The sequence below is a fragment of the Anastrepha obliqua genome, chromosome 5 (assembly GCF_027943255.1).
Source record: "Anastrepha obliqua isolate idAnaObli1 chromosome 5, idAnaObli1_1.0, whole genome shotgun sequence".
Lineage (NCBI taxonomy): Eukaryota > Metazoa > Arthropoda > Insecta > Diptera > Tephritidae > Anastrepha > Anastrepha obliqua.
Genome location: NC_072896.1, coordinates 76,943,149 through 76,949,391, shown reverse-complemented (window position 1 = coordinate 76,949,391; position 6,243 = coordinate 76,943,149).

Sequence of the window (6,243 nt, the reverse complement as noted above, 5' to 3'; positions counted from 1 at the left end):
AAGGCAGAGTTTAGTATTCAAATATTTTGAAGATTACAAGATTTACATGCTTTTCAGTTGAAATCGATGTTATTCTGGAGCCTCCAAGATGATTGTCAAACTGAGAAATTAGGTCTTCAGTCAAGTCTGTAGTTAACTGGAATAGTTTTTGAAACTCTCCTGTAGTCAAATAGTAAGAATTCTTCACATCCCGGAGCAAACGTCGATGTACCGTTGGAGGATTCACTACCTCCTCTCCACGCGAGAAGTCAAAAACCAAATACTCAAAGGACATGTTCGCGTTTTTTAATAAGTTTTTATCATATTTATTCCAAAATTTTAATTTAAACTACTAATTCTTGTTTTCTCGTTTAATTTAACCACTCCAAAATTATTGTCGTTTAGTTTGCGATAATCGACAGGTTAACCAAATAGCTGATTTTGTTTTAGGTCATAGCAAAATCGTTAAAATTGTGGTTAAGGATAGAAAACAACGCGAATATCGTTAAAATGTGTTAGTGAATCGCACTATTGATATTATTGAGTTCGCATGTAAATTTGTATTGATGTTTTTCACTTGCCGGCGTCCAGTCGATGGCTTGCAGTTGCTTTCGCAAAGTCTCCAACACCGAACCCTTCCCGCACATTAGCGCATATATCATATAATCTGAAATGCAAGCGATTGATAAACAACAACTCAACCAACCAAGTGCTATAGCCCAACGTGGATATATAATACCGTTGTAAGTTATATCGCTATTGAATATTATGGTGGTGAAAACCATGCCCTGTAGTGCGATTCACTAACTCTTATCGATTCGACAATTGTTTGTTTTGTCGACAGTATATGTCGATTGCACTGTCGATTGTGCTATTCACCAACTTATGTTAACTAACACTGAACAGCTGTTTTCTTCTATTTATTCAAACTGATAGAGAGTGGCATCTTTGTCAAATTAAATGTCAAAATGAGCGACTAACACAAAGAAAAAAAACAAAGAAACATACTAGCCAAGCTGTTAGATTCAATTTTAAGTGTTTTTTACCAATTATATTTGCATAAAGTAAGTACAATAAAATAACTGTTTATTTGAATTTATTGTTTTATTAATACTTTTTGTATATTGCTTTAGAATGACATCGACAGCTACTAAAAGAAGCCGTGCCACACCCGAGCAGCTAAATCGTATTCTTGACTACCTAATGGAAGTCCCGGGTCTAGCAGGATCTAGGTTCCACAGCCTCCATGGTAAGTTCGAATGCGACAAAAAATGGAGCGAGCTAGCAACAAAAGTTAAATAGTCTGGATGGAGCAGTGAAGACAGTCAATCAATGGCACACGGTAAGAAAATATTGTGTTTTTACTTAAAAGTAGAGAGATGTTAATCATTTCCCTAAAAAGGTATGGCGGGACTTAAAAGCCGCACCAGCATCAAAGCACGAAATCGGCGAAGGCAACAAGCTTTAACTGAAAACAGGTCTATCAGTGAGGAGCCCCTAACAGAATTCGAGAGGCGGGTGTCTGCTCTTATAGGGGAAGAATATATGAATGGGCACGATTCAACAGCTGAAAATATTCCACTAGAGGAGGCAAATTGCATGAAGTGTATGTTTTAAAGTGTAACTTACTGGTGTGTAAATTTTTAGGTAATCCAAATGGGTATCGAAGTGGAAGATGAAAGTATGATTTCGGAAGCCTCGTCGCCTTTACGGACGCCACTTGCAGAAAATTTCACGCTGAGGTCAGGTAATTCGCACATCTCAGACAGGAGAACACCACGGCAGATGCTTTAAAAGTAATTTATTTTCAACACATAAAACTGGCGTTTTATTAATTGTTTTTGCTATTTTTTAATAGATCTTAGCCGAAAGCAGCTCTGCAAGTGCCCAGGCGAATAAAATGATGGCGGAGGCAATAGCCGTATTGGGGAATGGTTTAAGCGCTACCGCGGAAGGATTCAACAATCTAACGAATGCAATCTATCGTATGTAGATTAGAAACCCGCAGTTCCTGATTACATTTTTATGTGCATATATAACAATTGTTTATTTTAGTACCTGAAGTTACTTTTTATTTGAATTACATAAGTAAACAAGCTATGCTAATGTTAAGTAACATTAATTAAATGAATTAGAATGTATTGTTTTCGTTTTTACAAATAGAGTGACCTTTGAATTTATACACCATGTGTACATACGCTTATGCATACCTATACCTATATATAAATACAATTATGTACCTGTAACCTAAAAATGTATGTAAACTGAATTTAAAGACTGAATTGTTGTTATTGAATCTGCATGTAATTTTGTTCAGTAAAAGGTTTTAACAATAAATATGAAAATGTTTTAACTTTTTATATCCGAGTGTTCACATAAATAATGTATGCGGAATGATTATAAGTGAAAATAGTATTTAAGTAAAGAAATTAGCAATCAGTCGGTCTTGGATGCGCTTTGCTGTTGAGGATGGAGCATCTTGGTATACAAAAATGTTGTTTGTTCTGGGCTCTGTGAATTCATTTTCGGTCTGGTATATTCCTTCTCTTAAACGAATATTATGTAAAACTGAGCACGCGTTAACTACTTGTCCAATAAATCCTGGATCATACAAGAGTGTCCTTTATTGAGACAAGCACCGCCACGTTGCCTCTCTCAACTGGGTTACGAGCTTTGCACAATGCCTCATTATACAAGAATTTCGGACTACCTTCCGGTTGGTTTGTTAGAGGAGTCATCAGCCAAGGCTCCAAAGGGTACCCGGAATCACCTGCAGAGAATTTTTGATTTTTAATTCCCTTATTTTTATTTAAATATATTTATTAATAGATTAAAAAGCCTACCAATCAAAAACATGTTATGGTTTCCAATTTCAAAATTCCGTTGCATAACACTTCGCACCGCAGAAGAACTCCAAATATATGAATCGTGCCGTGCTCCCAGAAATTTGGCATTTACGTTTAAAATTTTAAGAGTAGGATCACATATCTGTAAAACATTAAAAGGGAATCTTGATTCTTGAATACTTTACAAATTATGCTGTTACCATTTGTACATTAAGCGAATGGTAGCCGTGGTGGTTGACATACGCTTCTTCATGCCGTTTCGGGGCCAAAATTGACACGTGCGTGCAATCGATAGCTCCAATGGTATCTCCCACAAACGGGGAGGTCGCTGGAGCAAACATTTCTTTTGCCACTTGCCGCTCCATTTGGGTCATGGGAAATCTCACCTTTGCGCAAAACATGGAGCTGTTGATTGCAGCTGTTACCCGATGAATGCTACGGCTAACGGACGCCTGGCTCATAGATATTCCCCATTGCTCACTTACGGGTCGTTGATAACACGCGGTTCCAAAAAATTGCAGTGCAGCTAGAACCTAGTTGTATAAAGGCAGAATTTAGAACTGAATTAGCTTGAATGTTACCAAATTTACCTGTTTTTCAGTCGAAATCGCCGTTATTCTGGAACCTCTTAGATGGCTGTCAAGCTGCGAAACTACGTCCTCAGTCAAGTCTGGAGTTAAACGGAATAACTTCTGGAACTCCCCTGCATCCAAATGGAAAGGATTGTCCACATACCGGAGCAAACTTCGATCAACTATTTGAGGGCTCACTCCGCCTCTCCACGCGATAATTCATAAGCCAAGTACTCAAAGGACATACTCGCTCTTTTTAAATAAGTTTTTGATCATATAATTTCACAGTTTTGATTAAAATCACTAATTCTTCTTTATCGTTTGATTTAACAACACCAAAATTACTATCGTTTAGATTGCGATAATCGAGATCCTAACCAAACAGCTGATTTTGTCTTGTCGATTTTCGTAATGAAATGGGTTACTGAATAGCAAAATCGTAAAAATTGTGGTTAAGGAAAGATAACAAAGTGAATATCGATAAACTGTGTTAGTGAATCGCAGCACTGATAGCGAAAGAAAATAATTTTGGTTATAGAGAAAAATCTGAGCCAATGAATTTAAAAAGTTAAAAAAGTGTTTTATGCCTACGATTAATATAATCGGCGTTATATACATCCAACAAATTTTCCAACCGATCTCAGGCCTCTTGCCAATCATGAAGTAAATATCATCCATGAAATTGTCTACTCCATAAATCCAGACGGCCATCATAGCTTTCAGTAAACAAATGAGTATTACCGAAATCGAAGCAGAATACCAGCCAAGTAGTTGGAGTATAAACTTATAATAACTTTATTTTCTATTATTGGCTTATAAATTATTTATAATGGGAAAAGTTTCCGGACGTTATCTCTCGAAAAGGTGATCACAATTGGCTACCAATATCTTGTGATTTAACACCTTGTGACTTTTTTCTTTGGGGCCACGTGAAAGAGAAGGTCTACGCCAACAGCCCAGGGTCGATTCAAGACCTCAAAGATGGAATTCGTGATGCTATCGAGGACACAGGGCAGCCACTTTGCAATTCGGTTATGGAAAATTTCATGAAATGATATTGTTCTCTAAGCGTGGTCGTGTTGGTCATTTGCCTGATGTTATTTTCCACTACTAACAGCATACCTTCCCCTTTATAATGAAATAAACGTCCGATCGTTTTTATTAAAAAATAGCATTTTTCTTTGAATATCAAAATAACACCACTTATTGGAAAACCCTTTATTAGTTTAATAAAACCGTGAAATTGTTGAAAGAAAATGTCTGAGTTTCGCTAGATTAGTAGATGTTAAAACACTTTCTTGACAAACTGTAAATGTTTAGTGCCTTAAATGACAAATATGCAAATTATATGATTATTGTTGTTGTTATCAAATCTTTTAAACGTAGATCAACTTAGAGATATCGGTTTTTAAATTGAAATAAAACAACGAAAATTCCAACGATTGGGCAATCTTTATTATTTATTTTGTATATAATTTGTGGCATGACATTTATATTTTAAAGATAATCCCTTTCAAATGTTGGCTGCAACTGCGCCGTAACTCGGTCGTCCGTAACACAAATTTCGAATGCCTCGCTGGAAGACTTCAGTCGGCATCTCATGAATACCTTTAGTAATGTTGGCTTCCAATGCCTTAATGGAAGTTGGTTTACCCACAAGGCATTTAGACGTTACATACACCCACAAATAAAGTTCCAAAGATGTGATGTCACACGATCTTGGTGGCCAATTCACTTGTCCGAGGCGAGAGATAAATTGCTCACCGAAACAAGGACGCAGTAAATCCATTGTTTCACGGGCTGTATGGCAAATAGCGCCGTCTTCTTGGAAACAAATGTTTTGGAAATCACGGGCTGTAATCTCGGGTATCAAAAAGTCATTTATCATGGCGCGATAGCGTTCGCCATTCACTATTATGTATATTAGCATCAGCCTCGTCTTTGAAGAAATATGGGCTGTTGATTCCTCCAGCACATAGACCGCACCAAATGGTTGTTTTCAATGGATGTAATGGCAGGTCTTAAATGGCTTCGGGTTGCTCATCAGCCCAAATATGGCAATTTTGCTTATTGACATAGCCATTAAGCCAAAAATAGGCCTCATCTGGTCGCAAAATCTGGATCTTCGGCGCGTTTTTCGAGAGCCCAACTACTGAAATTATGACGCTTTGGAAGATCGGCCGATTTCAAATCTTGGACTGGTTGTATTTTAAATGATTTCAAATCAAGATTTTTGCAAAAAATTGCCCACGTAGTGCCATAAGACAGGACAAGTTGTTAAGATCGGCGCCGATACAATTCTTCCAACTCTTTGGCAAAACTCTCATTTACAACCGCAATATTCTCTTCACTTTCGGCGGTACGGGGTCTAATCGGTGGAGTACCATCCAATAATGTGGAATTGTTCTCAATTTTTCCGATGGTTTGCCGAACAGTGTGCTCGGTAAAACCATAAGTTGTCCTGAGCGCGCAATGAACACTTTTCACAGAGCATCGATATTCCTAATATAATTGTACGATTTGTAAACTTGTTGAGTCGCAGGGCTTTCAATGATGAAATGTCAATGAATACTGAAAAACATTATGTATTCAGTTGGACAGTAGTCACGCGTGATCTGTCAAAAAACCCCTAATGCATAAATTAATCATATCATTTTGATTCAGACTTCTCATAGAGCCTTACTATAATCAGGAAATATATGAAAATAAAATACGTCTTTAATACCACGGCATGCATATGGTATGTATGAATTTGTATGATAATATATGAGCATACGCCATCCCATACATACATATGTACGTACAAGTACACACCGCCTACTCGTTGACGCGAGCCTGGCAGACTG